This window comes from Oncorhynchus keta, chromosome 1 (assembly GCF_023373465.1).
Source record: "Oncorhynchus keta strain PuntledgeMale-10-30-2019 chromosome 1, Oket_V2, whole genome shotgun sequence".
NCBI classification, from domain to species: domain Eukaryota; kingdom Metazoa; phylum Chordata; class Actinopteri; order Salmoniformes; family Salmonidae; genus Oncorhynchus; species Oncorhynchus keta.
Genome location: NC_068421.1, coordinates 98,205,627 through 98,221,237, shown reverse-complemented (window position 1 = coordinate 98,221,237; position 15,611 = coordinate 98,205,627). Strand labels below are relative to the sequence as shown.

At 44.2% G+C, this 15,611-nt stretch overlaps 1 long non-coding RNA gene across 1 annotated transcript; it reads right to left on the bottom strand.

The window, feature by feature from the left end:
- Positions 1 to 957: 957 nt before the first annotated feature.
- On the bottom strand, positions 958 to 2,983 carry LOC127908840 (uncharacterized). The gene is made up of 3 exons (XR_008068635.1): positions 2,868 to 2,983; positions 1,342 to 1,587; positions 958 to 1,136 (listed from the first exon to the last, which is right to left on the bottom strand). It is a non-coding gene; the product is annotated as an uncharacterized LOC127908840 (long non-coding RNA).
- Positions 2,984 to 15,611: the final 12,628 nt, after the last annotated feature.

Here is a 15,611-nt window from a genome sequence, read left to right as displayed (position 1 = left end):
GTAAACTATTACAGACTACAAAGGGAAGCACAGCCGTGAGCTGCCCAGTGACATGAGCCTACCAGACGAGCTAAGTTACTTCTATGCTCGCTTCGAGGCAAGTAACACTGAAACATGCATGAGAGCATCAACTGTTCCGGATGACTGTGTGATCACGCTCTCCGCGGCCGATGTGAGTAAGACCTTCAAACAAGTCATCATTCACAAGGCTGCAGGGTAAGGTGGGTCACCAAGACTTGTACTGTGTCCGAGCATGCAATGACCAACTGGCAAGTGTCTTCACTGACATCCTGTTTCCATTGATCATCCTTCAGATGTTTCTACAACTTGATTGGAGTCCACCTGTGGTAAATTCAACTGATTGGACATGATTTGGAAAGGCACCACACCTGTCTATATAACAGCCCACAGTTGACAGTGAAATTAAACACGCCATGAGGTTGAAGGAATTGTCCACAGAGCTCAGAGACAGAATTGTGTTGACACAGATCTGGGGATGGGTGCCAAAACATTTCTGCAGCATTGAAGGTCCCCAAGAACACAGTCATTCTTAAATGGAAGAAGTTTAGAACCACCAAGACTCTTCCTAGTGCTGGCCGCCCAGGAGAACTCTTTGGCCTGAATGCCGTGCGTCACGTCTGGAGGAAACCTGGCACCATCCCTACGGTGAAGCATGGTGGTGGCAGCATCATGATGTTTTTCAGAGGCAGGGACTGGGAGACTAGTCAGGATCGAGGGAAAGATGAACGAAGCAAAGTACAGAGATCCTTGATGAAAACCTGCTCCGTGGGGTACAGAGATGAGGGACCTAACAGATAATTGTATCCGTGGGGTATAGAGATGAGGGACCTTACAGATAATTGTATGTGTGGGGTATAGAGATGAGGGACCTAACAGATAATTGTATGTGTGGGGTATAGAGATGAGGGACCTAACAGATAATTGTATGTGTGGGGTACAGAGATGAGGGACCTTACAGATAATTGTATCCGTGGGGTACAGAGATGAGGGACCTTACAGATAATTGTATGTGTGGGGTACAGAGATGAGGGACCTTACAGATAATTGTATGTGTGGGGTACAGAGATGAGGGACCTTACAGATAATTGTATGTGTGGGGTACAGAGATGAGGGACCTTACAGATAATTGTATCCGTGGGGTACAGAGATGAGGGACCTTACAGATAATTGTATCCGTGGGGTATAGAGATGAGGGACCTTACAGATAATTGTATCCGTGGGGTACAGAGATGAGGGACCTTACAGATAATTGTATCCGTGGGGTATAGAGATGAGGGACCTTACAGATAATTGTATCCGTGGGGTACAGAGATGAGGGACCTTACAGATAATTGTATGTGTGGGGTACAGAGATGAGGGACCTAACAGATAATTGTATGTGTGGGGTACAGAGATGAGGGACCTTACAGATAATTGTATGTGTGGGGTACAGAGATGAGGGACCTTACAGATAATTGTATGTGTGGGGTACAGAGATGAGGGACCTTACAGATAATTGTATGTGTGGGGTACAGAGATGAGGGACCTTACAGATAATTGTATGTGTGGGGTAGAGAGATGAGGGACCTTACAGATAATTGTATGTGTGGGGTACAGAGATGAGGGATGCCATAATATATGCCATTTAGCGTCTGCTAAATGGCATATATTAGGGACCTTACAGATAATTGTATCTGTGGGGTACAGAGATGAGGGACCTTACAGATAATTGTATGTGTGGGGTATAGAGATGAGGGACCTAACAGATAATTGTATCCGTGGGGTATAGAGATGAGGGACCTAACAGATAATTGTATCCGTGGGGTATAGAGATGAGGGACCTAACAGATAATTGTATCCGTGTGGTATAGAGATGAGGGACCTAACAGATAATTGTATCCATGGGGTATAGAGATGAGGGACCTAACAGATAATTGTATCCGTGGGGTATAGAGATGAGGGACCTAACAGATAATTGTATCCGTGGGGTATAGAGATGAGGGACCTTACAGATCACTGTATCCGTGGGGTACAGAGATGAGGGACCTTACAGATAATTGTATCCGTGGGGTACAGAGATGAGGGACCTAACAGATAATTGTATCCGTGGGGTATAGAGATGAGGGACCTTACAGATAATTGTATGTGTGGGGTATAGAGATGAGGGACCTAACAGATAATTGTATGTGTGGGGTATAGAGATGAGGGACCTAACAGATAATTGTATGTGTGGGGGTACAGAGATGAGGGACCTTACAGATAATTGTATGTGTGGGGTATAGAGATGAGGGACCTTACAGATAATTGTATGTGTGGGGTATAGAGATGAGGGACCTAACAGATAATTGTATGTGTGGGGTATAGAGATGAGGGACCTAACAGATAATTGTATGTGTGGGGTATAGAGATGAGGGACCTAACAGATAATTGTATGTGTGGGGTATAGAGATGAGGGACCTAACAGATAATTGTATGTGTGGGGTATAGAGATGAGGGACCTAACAGATAATTGTATGTGTGGGGTACAGAGATGAGGGACCTAACAGATAATTGTATGTGTGGGGTATAGAGATGAGGGACCTAACAGATAATTGTATCCGTGGGGTATAGAGATGAGGGACCTAACAGATAATTGTATGTGTGGGGTATAGAGATGAGGGACCTAACAGATAATTGTATGTGTGGGGTACAGAGATGAGGGACCTAACAGATAATTGTATCCGTGGGGTACAGAGATGAGGGACCTTACAGATAATTGTATGTGTGGGGTACAGAGATGAGGGACCTAACAGATAATTGTATCCGTGGGGTACAGAGATGAGGGACCTAACAGGTAATTGTATCCGTGGGGTATAGAGATGAGGGACCTTACAGATAATTGTATGTGTGGGGTACAGAGATGAGGGACCTTACAGATAATTGTATGTGTGGGGTACAGAGATGAGGGACCTTACAGATAATTGTATGTGTGGGGTACAGAGATGAAGTAGTCATTCAAAAACCATGTTAAACCCTGTTATCGCACACAGAGTCCATGCATCTTATTATGTGACTCGGTATCCACATTTTTACTCCTGAATGTATTGAGGCCTTAACAAAGGGGTTGAATACTTATTGACTCAAAGATATTTCAGCTTTTCACTTTTTATTAATTTGTAAAAAAAATGTCTAAAAATAGGTGTAGGCCAGTGACACAACATCTGGATTTAATTACTTTTAAATTCAGGCTGTAACACAACAAAATGTGGAAAAAGTCAAAGAGGCGTGAATGCTTTCTGAAGGCCCTGAACATAGCTAGCGTAAAGTGTAAATGTCAAACCGATCACAGGGTAATCTATCACAACCCCTGTGTAAACAAATACGAACGCCGTTACAGTATATAGAATGTAGTATATAGTATATAGTTACAGTATATAGAATGTAGTATATAGTATATAGTTACAGTATATAGAATGTAGTATATAGTATATAGTTACAGTATATAGAATGTAGTATATAGTATATAGTTACAGTATATAGAATGTAGTATATAGTATATAGTTACAGTATATAGAATGTAGTATATAGTATATAGTTACAGTATATAGAATGTAGTATATAGTATATAGTTACAGTATATAGAATGTAGTATATAGTATATAGTTACAGTATATAGAATGTAGTATATAGTATATAGTTACAGTATATAGAATGTAGCATATAGTATATAGTTACAGTATATAGAATGTAGTATATAGTATATAGTTACAGTATATAGAATGTAGTATATAGTATATAGTTACAGTATATAGAATGTAGTATATAGTATATAGTTACAGTATATAGAATGTAGTATATAGTATATAGTTACAGTATATAGAATGTAGTATATAGTATATAGTTACAGTATATAGAATGTAGTATATAGTATATAGTTACAGTATATAGAATGTAGTATATAGTATATAGTTACAGTATATAGAATGTAGTATATAGTATATAGTTACAGTATATAGAATGTAGTATATAGTATATAGTTACAGTATATAGAATGTAGTATATAGTATATAGTTACAGTATATAGAATGTAGTATATAGTATATAGTTACAGTATATAGAATGTAGTATATAGTATATAGTTACAGTATATAGAATGTAGTATATAGTATATAGTTACAGTATATAGAATGTAGTATATAGTATATAGTTACAGTATATAGAATGTAGTATATAGTATATAGTTACAGTATATAGAATGTAGTATATAGTATATAGTTACAGTATATAGAATGTAGTATATAGTATATAGTTACAGTATATAGAATGTAGTATATAGTATATAGTTACAGTATATAGAATGTAGTATATAGTATATAGTTACAGTATATAGAATGTAGTATATATTTGTGTAAACTTCCACCAACTCCTCAGCATAGGCTTCTGTCCATGTTACACTGTGGGAAGAGAAGTCCAACTAATACCATCAGACAGTATCATCGGACTGCAACTCAAAGACATGCAAACTAAACTGTCTCAAATCAATGACTTCATTTGTGTTAAAGTGAAAGGTGGAAAGGTGTAACTTCAGACCCTTTTGTGAATGTGAGTACGATAAATGGTGGTTTGACTGACGAGGCAGTGACCTTTCAACAGTGAAAGACACGGAGGACATTTTGTCAAAGTGTTTCTGCGGTTTCACCGATTCCTACATTTCCAAAAGTCCCGTCTCTCCGTCTGTTAAATACACATTACATACATTACATACACCAGACCACATGGTTAACATGGTTAATATAGGACGGTCTGTATTAAGGCTGTGAGGTCAGACAGACATGGTTAATATAGGACGGTCTGTATTAAGGCTGTGAGGTCAGACAGACATGGTTAATATAGGACGGTCTGTATTAAGGCTGTGAGGTCAGACAGACATGGTTAATATAGGACGGTCTGTGTTAAGGCTGTGAGGTCAGACATGGTTAATATAGGATGGTCTGTATTAAGGCTGTGAGGTCAGACAGACATGGTTAATATAGGACGGTCTGTGTTAAGGCTGTGAGGTCAGACATGGTTAATATAGGACGGTCTGTATTAAGGCTGTGAGGTCAGACAGACATGGTTAATATAGGACGGTCTGTATAAAGGCTGTGAGGTCAGACAGACATGGTTAATATAGGACGGTCTGTATTAAGGCTGTGAGGTCAGACATGGTTAATATAGGATGGTCTGTATTAAGGCTGTGAGGTCAGACAGACATGGTTAATAGAGGACGGTCTGTATTAAGGCTGTGAGGTCAGACATGATTAATATAGGACGGTCTGTATTAAGGCTGTGAGGTCAGACATGGTTAATATAGGACGGTCTGTATTATGGCTGTGAGGTCAGACATGGTTAATATAGGACGGTCTGTATTAAGGCTGTGAGGTCAGACATGGTTAATATAGGACGGTCTGTATTAAGGCTGTGAGGTCAGACAGACATGGTTAATATAGGACGGTCTGTATTAAGGCTGTGAGGTCAGACATGGTTAATATAGGACGGTCTGTATTAAGGCAGTGAGGTCAGACAGACATGGTTAATATAGGACGGTCTGTATTAAGGCTGTGAGGTCAGACAGACATGGTTAATATAGGACGGTCTGTATTAAGGCTGTGAGGTCAGACAGACATGGTTAATATAGGACGGTCTGTATTAAGGCTGTGAGGTCAGTCAGACATGGTTAATATAGGACGGTCTGTATTAAGGCTGTGAGGTCAGACAGACATGGTTAATATAGGACGGTCTGTATTAAGGCTGTGAGGTCAGACAGACATGGTTAATATAGGACAGTCTGTGTTAAGGCTGTGAGGTCAGACAGACATGGTTAATATAGGACGGTCTGTATTAAGGCTGTGAGGTCAGACATGGTTAATATAGGACGGTCTGTATTAAGGCTGTGAGGTCAGACATGGTTAATATAGGACGGTCTGTATTAAGGCTGTGAGGTCAGACAGACATGGTTAATATAGGACGGTCTGTATTAAGGCTGTGAGGTCAGACAGACATGGTTAATATAGGACGGTCTGTGTTAAGGCTGTGAGGTCAGACGTGGTTAATATAGGACGGTCTGTATTAAGGCTGTGAGGTCAGACATGGTTAATATAGGACGGTCTGTGTTAAGGCTGTGAGGTCAGACATGGTTAATATAGGACGGTCTGTATTAAGGCTGTGATGTCAGACAGACATGGTTAATATAGGACGGTCTGTATTAAGGCTGTGAGGTCAGACAGACATGGTTAATATAGGACGGTCTGTGTTAAGGCTGTGAGGTCAGACGTGGTTAATATAGGACGGTCTGTATTAAGGCTGTGAGGTCAGACATGGTTAATATAGGACGGTCTGTGTTAAGGCTGTGAAGTCAGACATGGTTAATATAGGACGGTCTGTATTAAGGCTGTGAGGTCAGACAGACATGGTTAATATAGGACGGTCTGTGTTAAGGCTGTGAGGTCAGACAGACATGGTTAATATAGGACGGTCTGTATTAAGGCTGTGAAGTCAGACATGGTTAATATAGGACGGTCTGTATTAAGGCTGTGAGGTCAGACAGACATGGTTAATATAGGACGGTCTGTGTTAAGGCTGTGAGGTCAGACAGACATGGTTAATATAGGACGGTCTGTATTAAGGCTGTGAGGACAGACATGGTTAATATAGGACGGTCTGTATTAAGGCTGTGAGGTCAGACAGACATGGTTAATATAGGACAGTCTGTGTTAAGGCTGTGAGGTCAGACAGACATGGTTAATATAGGACGGTCTGTATTAAGGCTGTGAGGTCAGACAGACATGGTTAATATAGGACGGTCTGTATTAAGGCTGTGAGGTCAGACAGACATGGTTAATATAGGACAGTCTGTGTTAAGGCTGTGAGGTCAGACAGACATGGTTAATATAGGACGGTCTGTATTAAGGCTGTGAGGTCAGACAGACATGGTTAATATAGGACGGTCTGTATTAAGGCTGTGAGGTCAGACATGGTTAATATAGGACGGTCTGTATTAAGGCTGTGAGGTCAGACATGGTTAATATAGGACGGTCTGTATTAAGGCTGTGAGGTCAGACATGGTTAATAGAGGACGGTCTGTATTAAGGCTGTGAGGTCAGACATGGTTAATATAGGACGGTCTGTATTAAGGCTGTGAGGTCAGACAGACATGGTTAATATAGGACGATCTGTATTAAGGCTGTGAGGTCAGACAGACATGGTTAATATAGGACGGTCTGTATTAAGGCTGTGAGGTCAGACAGACATGGTTAATATAGGACAGTCTGTATTAAGGCTGTGAGGTCAGACAGACATGGTTAATATAGGACGGTCTGTATTAAGGCTGTGAGGTCAGACATGGTTAATATAGGACGGTCTGTATTAAGGCTGTGAGGACAGACATGGTTAATATAGGACGGTCTGTATTAAGGCTGTGAGGTCAGACATGGTTAATATAGGACGGTCTGTATTAAGGCTGTGAGGTCAGACAGACATGGTTAATAGAGGACGGTCTGTATTAAGGCTGTGAGGTCAGACAGACATGGTTAATATAGGACGGTCTGTATTAAGGCTGTGAGGTCAGACAGACATGGTTAATATAGGACGGTCTGTATTAAGGCTGTGAGGTCAGACAGACATGGTTAATATAGGACGGTCTGTATTAAGGCTGTGAGGTCAGACATGGTTAATATAGGACGGTCTGTATTAAGGCTGTGAGGTCAGACATGGTTAATATAGGACGGTCTGTATTAAGGCTGTGAGGACAGACATGGTTAATATAGGACGGCCTGTATTAAGGCTGTGAGGTCAGACATGGTTAATATAGGACGGTCTGTATTAAGGCTGTGAGGTCAGACAGACATGGTTAATATAGGACGGTCTGTATTAAGGCTGTGAGGTCAGACATGGTTAATATAGGACGGTCTGTATTAAGGCTGTGAGGTCAGACAGACATGGTTAATATAGGACGGTCTGTATTAAGGCTGTGAGGTCAGACAGACATGGTTAATAGAGGATGGTCTGTATTAAGGCTGTGAGGACAGACAGACATGGTTAATATAGGACGGTCTGTATTAAGGCTGTGAGGTCAGACATGGTTAATATAGGACGGTCTGTATAAAGGCTGTGAGGTCAGACAGACATGGTTAATATAGGACGGTCTGTGTTAAGGCTGTGAGGACAGACAGACATGGTTAATATAGGACGGTCTGTATTAAGGCTGTGAGGTCAGACATGGTTAATATAGGACGGTCTGTATTAAGGCTGTGAGGTCAGACAGACATGGTTAATATAGGACAGTCTGTAAGGCTGTGATGCTGGTTCAGTTGAACTCATTGATCACGCATCAGATCAGATCGATGTGGGATTGTGTCTGTTCATAGTACCGTTACCATACAGTCAGACACAATGTAATTAGAGTTATAAAACCACCATTGATCCACTGTGCCCTGGCTAGACTGCCCCAAGGCCAACACTGCGCATCACCAGACGAGTGGCTGAATCACAGAAATATAATTTCTAGAACAGCAATCCCCATTGAAATCAACGGGTGGACCGGCTGCCATTTTAAAAAGTGTACCCATACTAATAAAGCAGAAAGCAGGACTGTTTTTCCTCTGGGCTGGATACACTGAGCCAGGGTCATGACCCTACCAGAAACACAGAGTGGAGAGGACAGCCAGGGTCATGACCCTACCAGAAACACAGAGTGGAGAGGATAGCCAGGGTCATGACCCTACCAGAAACACAGTGTGGAGAGGACAGCCAGGGTCATGACCCTACCAGAAACACAGAGTGGAGAGGACAGCCAGGGTCATGACCCTACCAGAAACACAGAGCGGAGAGGATAGCCAGGGTCATGACCCTACCAGAAACACAGAGTGGAGAGGACAGCCAGGGTCATGACCCTACCAGAAACACAGAGTGGAGAGGACAGCCAGGGTCATGACCCTACCAGAAACACAGAGTGGAGAGGACAGCCAGGGTCATGACCCTACCAGAAACACAGAGTGGAGAGGACAGCCAGGGTCATGACCCTACCAGAAACACAGAGTGGAGAGGACAGCCAGGGTCATGACCCTACCAGAAACACATAGTGGAGAGGACAGCCAGGGTCATGACCCTACCTGAAACACAGAGTGGAGAGGACAGCCAGGGTCATGACCCTACCAGAAATACAGAGTGGAGAGGATAGCCAGGGTCATGACCCTACCAGAAACACAGAGTGGAGAGGACAGCCAGGGTCATGACCCTACCAGAAACACAGAGTGGAGAGGATAGCCAGGGTCATGACCCTACCAGAAACACAGAGTGGAGAGGATAGCCAGGGTCATGACCCTACCAGAAACACAGAGTGGAGAGGACAGCCAGGGTCATGACCCTACCAGAAACACAGTGTGGAGAGGCCTACCAGAAACACAGAGTGGAGAGGACAGCCAGGGTCATGACCCTACCAGAAACACAGAGTGGAGAGGATAGCCAGGGTCATGACCCTACCAGAAACACAGAGTGGAGAGGACAGCCAGGGTCATGACAGAGCTGTTCCCTGAGGTCCTATGGAGTACAGCAGAGAGAACATGGGTGATTAGAGGATGGGTCCATGTTGTCCCTCCACTATAATCCATTATCTTAACAGGTTTAAACCATCATCATCACCCGGGGATCTAAACAGGTTTAAACCATCATCATCATCATCATCATCACCTGTGGATCTAAACAGGTTTACACCATCATCATCATCACCCGGGGATCTAAACAGGTTTACACCATCATCATCATCACCCGGGGATCTAAACAGGTTTACACCATCATCATCATCATCATCACCCGGGGATCTAAACAGGTTTACACCATCATCATCATCATCATCACCTGTGGATCTAAACAGGTTTACACCATCATCATCATCATCACCCGGGGATCTAAACAGGTTTACACCATCATCATCATCATCACCCGGGGATCTAAACAGGTTTACACCATCATCATCATCACCATCACCCGGGGATCTAAACAGGTTTACACCATCATCATCATCACCCGGGGATCTAAACAGGTTTACACCATCATCATCATCACCATCACCCGGGGATCTAAACAGGTTTACACCATCATCATCATCACCCAGGGATCTAAACAGGTTTAAACCATCATCATCATCACCCAGGGACCTAAACAGGTTTACACCATCATCATCACCCGGGGATCTAAACAGGTTTACACCATCATCATCATCATCATCACCCGGGGATCTAAACAGGTTTACACCATCATCATCATCACCCGGGGATCTAAAAAGGTTTACACCATCATCATCATCACCCAGGGATCTAAACAGGTTTACACCATCATCATCATCATCATCACCCAGGGACCTAAACAGGTTTACACCATCATCATCATCACCCAGGGACCTAAACAGGTTTAAACCATTATCATCATCATCATCACCCGGGGATCTAAACAGGTTTACACCATCATCATCATCACCCAGGGATCTAAACAGGTTTACACCATCATCATCATCACCCAGGGACCTAAACAGGTTTACACCATCATCATCATCACCCAGGGACCTAAACAGGTTTAAACCATTATCATCATCATCATCACCCGGGGATCTAAACAGGTTTACACCATCATCATCATCACCCAGGGATCTAAACAGGTTTACACCATCATCATCATCACCCGGGGATCTAAACAGGTTTACACCATCATCATCATCACCCGGGGATCTAAACAGGTTTACACCATCATCATCATCATCACCCAGGGATCTAAACAGGTTTACACCATCATCATCATCACCCGGGGATCTAAACAGGTTTACACCATCATCATCATCATCACCCGGGGATCTAAACAGGTTTACACCATCATCATCATCACCCAGGGATCTAAACAGGTTTACACCATCATCATCATCACCCGGGGATCTAAACAGGTTTACACCATCATCATCATCACCCAGGGATCTAAACAGGTTTAAACCATCATCATCATCACCCAGGGACCTAAACAGGTTTACACCATCATCATCATCACCCAGGGACCTAAACAGGTTTAAACCATTATCATCATCATCATCACCCGGGGATCTAAACAGGTTTACACCATCATCATCATCACCCGGGGATCTAAACAGGTTTAAACCATCATCATCATCACCCAGGGACCTAAACAGGTTTACACCATCATCATCATCACCCGGGGATCTAAACAGGTTTAAACCATCATCATCATCACCCAGGGACCTAAACAGGTTTACACCATCATCATCATCACCCGGGGATCTAAACAGGTTTACACCATCATCATCATCATCATCATCATCACCCAGGGATCTAAACAGGTTTACACCATCATCATCATCACCCGTGGGTCCAATCATCACCCGTGGGTCCAAGACCCTCACTGTTACCCAGGACAGTATGATATAGACATACCCTCACTGTTACTCAGGACAGTATGATATAGATAGACCCTCACTGTTACCCAGGACAGTATGATATAGACAGACCCTCACTGTTACTCAGGACAGTATGATATAGACAGACCCTCACTGTTACTCAGGACAGTATGATAGAGACAGACCCTCACTGTTACTCAGGACAGTATGATATAGACAGACCCTCACTGTTACCCAGGACAGTATGATATTTCATTTCATTTAAGTCATTTAGCAGACGCTCTTATCCAGAGCGACTTACAGACAGACCCTCACTGTTACTCAGGACAGTATGATATAGACAGACCCTCACTGTTACTCAGGACAGTATGATATAGACAGACCCTCACTGTTACTCAGGACAGTATGATATAGACAGACCCTCACTGTTACCCAGGACAGTATGATATAGACAGACCCTCACTGTTACTCAGGACAGTATGATAGAGACAGACCCTCACTGTTACTCAGGACAGTATGATATAGACAGACCCTCACTGTTACTCAGGACAGTATGATATAGACAGACCCTCACTGTTACTCAGGACAGTATGATATAGACAGACCCTCACTGTTACCCAGGACAGTATGATATAGACAGACCCTCACTGTTACTCAGGACAGTATGATAGAGACAGACCCTCACTGTTACTCAGGACAGTATGATATAGACAGACCCTCACTGTTACCCAGGACAGTATGCTATAGACAGACCCTCACTGTTACTCAGGACAGTATGCTATAGACAGACCCTCACTGTTACCCAGGACAGTATGCTATAGACAGACCCTCACTGTTACTCAGGACAGTATGCTATAGACCCTCACTGTTACCCAGGGCAGTATGATATAGACAGACCCTCACTGTTACCCAGGGCAGTATGATATAGACAGACCCTCACTGTTACCCAGGACAGTATGCTATAGACAGACCCTCACTGTTACCCAGGAGAGCTCCAGTTCTCAGACAGTCTCCACAGACTGGCCCCCAGTTGAGCTCATCCCTGTTATCAGACAGTCTCCACAGACTGGCCCCCAGTTGAGCTCATCCCTGTTATCAGACAGTCTCCACAGACCGGCCCCCAGTTGAGCTCATCCCTGTTATCAGACAGTCTCCACAGACTGGCCCCCAGTTGAGCTCATCCCAGTTCTCAGACAGTCTCCACAGACTGGCCCCCAGTTGAGCTCATCCCTGTTATCAGACAGTCTCCACAGACCGGCCCCCAGTTGAGCTCATCCCTGTTATCAGACAGTCTCCACAGACCGGCCCCCAGTTGAGCTCATCCCTGTTATCAGACAGTCTCCACAGAACGGCCCCCAGTTGAGCTCATCACTGTTATCAGACAGTCTCCACAGACCGGCCCCCAGTTGAGCTCATCCCAGTTCACAGACAGTCTCCACAGACCAGCCCCCAGTTGAGCTCATCACTGTTATCAGACAGTCTCCACAGACCGGCCCCCAGTTGAGCTCATCCCTGTTTTATTCTCCACAGACTGGCCCCCAGTTGAGCTCATCCCAGTTCTCAGACAGTCTCCACAGACCGGCCCCCAGTTGAGCTCATCCCTGTTATCAGACAGTCTCCACAGACCGGCCCCCAGTTGAGCTCATCACTGTTATCAGACAGTCTCCACAGACCGGCCCCCAGTTGAGCTCATCCCTGTTTTATTCTCCACAGACCGGCCCCCAGTTGAGCTCATCCCTGTTATCAGACAGTCTCCACAGACCGGCCCCCAGTTGAGCTCATCCCTGTTATCAGACAGTCTCCACAGACCGGCCTCCAGTTGAGCTCATCCCTGTTATCAGACAGTCTCCACAGACCGGCCCCCAGTTGAGCTCATCCCTGTTATCAGACAGTCTCCACAGACCGGCCCCCAGTTGAGCTCATCCCTGTTATCAGACAGTCTCCACAGACCGGCCCCCAGTTGAGCTCATCCCAGTTCTCAGACAGTCTCCACAGACCGGCCCCCAGTTGAGCTCATCCCTGTTATCAGACAGTCTCCACAGACCGGCCCCCAGTTGAGCTCATCACTGTTATCAGACAGTCTCCACAGACCGGCCCCCAGTTGAGCTCATCCCTGTTTTATTCTCCACAGACCGGCCCCCAGTTGAGCTCATCCCTGTTATCAGACAGTCTCCACAGACCGGCCCCCAGTTGAGCTCATCCCTGTTATCAGACAGTCTCCACAGACCGGCCTCCAGTTGAGCTCATCCCTGTTATCAGACAGTCTCCACAGACCGGCCCCCAGTTGAGCTCATCCCTGTTATCAGACAGTCTCCACAGACCGGCCCCCAGTTGAGCTCATCCCTGTTATCAGACAGTCTCCACAGACCGGCCCCCAGTTGAGCTCATCCCTGTTATCAGACAGTCTCCACAGACTGGCCCCCAGTTGATCTCATCCCTGTTCTCAGTCGGCTTTACTTTCGTCACCCATCCAGCCACTGTTTATAATGAAGGTGATGCAATCTAATACAGAGAGAAGACAAAGGTTGGGACAAGGTACTATTTAAAGAGTAGCAGGCAGCAGTGCTGCTAGCGTGATCACTGTAGGGAGATTCTGTCGTAGACTAGCCTAGGCCCTATTGTCTCTCTGTCTACTCTTTCTAAGTGCACTAGATTTCATATACTCAATTCCGTTACCATAGAGACAAAGGACCTTAAACAATGAAAATCTCCTAACCAGGGCAGTTCAAAACATGTATCATTATTGCGTTGCAAAGACTGACTATTATGCATAAAAATAAAATAAAAAAATAATAATTAGATCAAACATGCTATTTTGCTGCAGTAGAGAGATATGTCTGTTTTACTACCCAGGACATCCTGGGTATTGTTTTGAATGCTACAGAGCTTAAAGTTCATGACAGAGTAGTAATCCTCCTTATCACAGACACTTTGACCTGCATCACCATAGTGGTAACACACCCAGTACCAACCGGTATTGTCAGACGTGGACAAAGTACAATGAGATTATACTTCCAAATGACTGTACTTGAAGATAGTGGATGTGTCCAAAATGGCCGCCTATTTCTCCACAGGGCTCTGGTCAAAAGTAGCGTACTATATAGGGGTGTAGGGTGCCATTGTGGACATAACCAGTGTTCCTGTCCAGAGAGGCAAGGTTAAACTCTGAGAAGGTCAGAGGAGAGGACAGATCACAACACTGGAGAAGAGCGACACTACAGACACTTCACAGGAAGCTCTCAGAATGACTCACAGGAAGCTCTCAGAATGACTCACAGGAAGCTCTCAGAATGACTCACAGGAAGCTCTCAGACAACCCTCAGGAAGCTCTCAGAATGACTCACAGGAAGCTCTCAGAATGACTCACAGGAAGCGCTCAGAATGACTCACAGGAAGCTCTCAGACAACCCTCAGGAAGCTCTCAGATGACTCACAGGAAGCTCTCAGACAACCCTCAGGAAGCTCTCAGATGACTCACAGGAAGCCCTCAGACAACCCACAGGAAGCTCTCAGACAACCCACAGGAAGCTCTCAGACAACCCACAGGAAGCTCTCAGACAACCCACAGGAAGCTCTCAGAATGACTCACAGGAAGCTCTCAGAATGACTCACAGGAAGCTCTCAGAATGACTCACAGGAAGCTCTCAGAATGACTCAAATGCAATGTTTGTTCTCAATGACAAGCACTGATGTTATTTATTTATTTATACATTTTCTTTATGTACCTATTTATAGGAGATTCAGCCATTCATTTAGATGTACCTATTTATAGGAGATTCAGCCATTCATTTAGCCTCTTAATATCTAATCTAAGGATTTAAGACAACACATAATTCACTCATCCAAATAATATCAGCAATATGCAATGGCATTTTCTGAATATGATTTTCTTCATAATTCCCAGAGGTTTTAGTATGGTACCTTTACTGATGGATGGAGATGGAGATCTGCTCAAATAGAGACGAGCTAAGGAACCCAATGAAGGCTGTACTATAAATCAAATCAATTGACTAGTGGATGGAGAGGGAGAGGGAGAGAGAGAGAGAGAGAGAGAGAGAGAGCTGCATGCGAACTCACCGAGGTGTGAAGTGAGAGGTGTTGAAGCCTTTGAGTCCACCTTTGGGCAAGCTACCTCACCCAGATCTAGAGGCCTTGAAGCCCACTCCTGCTGATCCAAGCTACCCCACCCAGGTCCAGA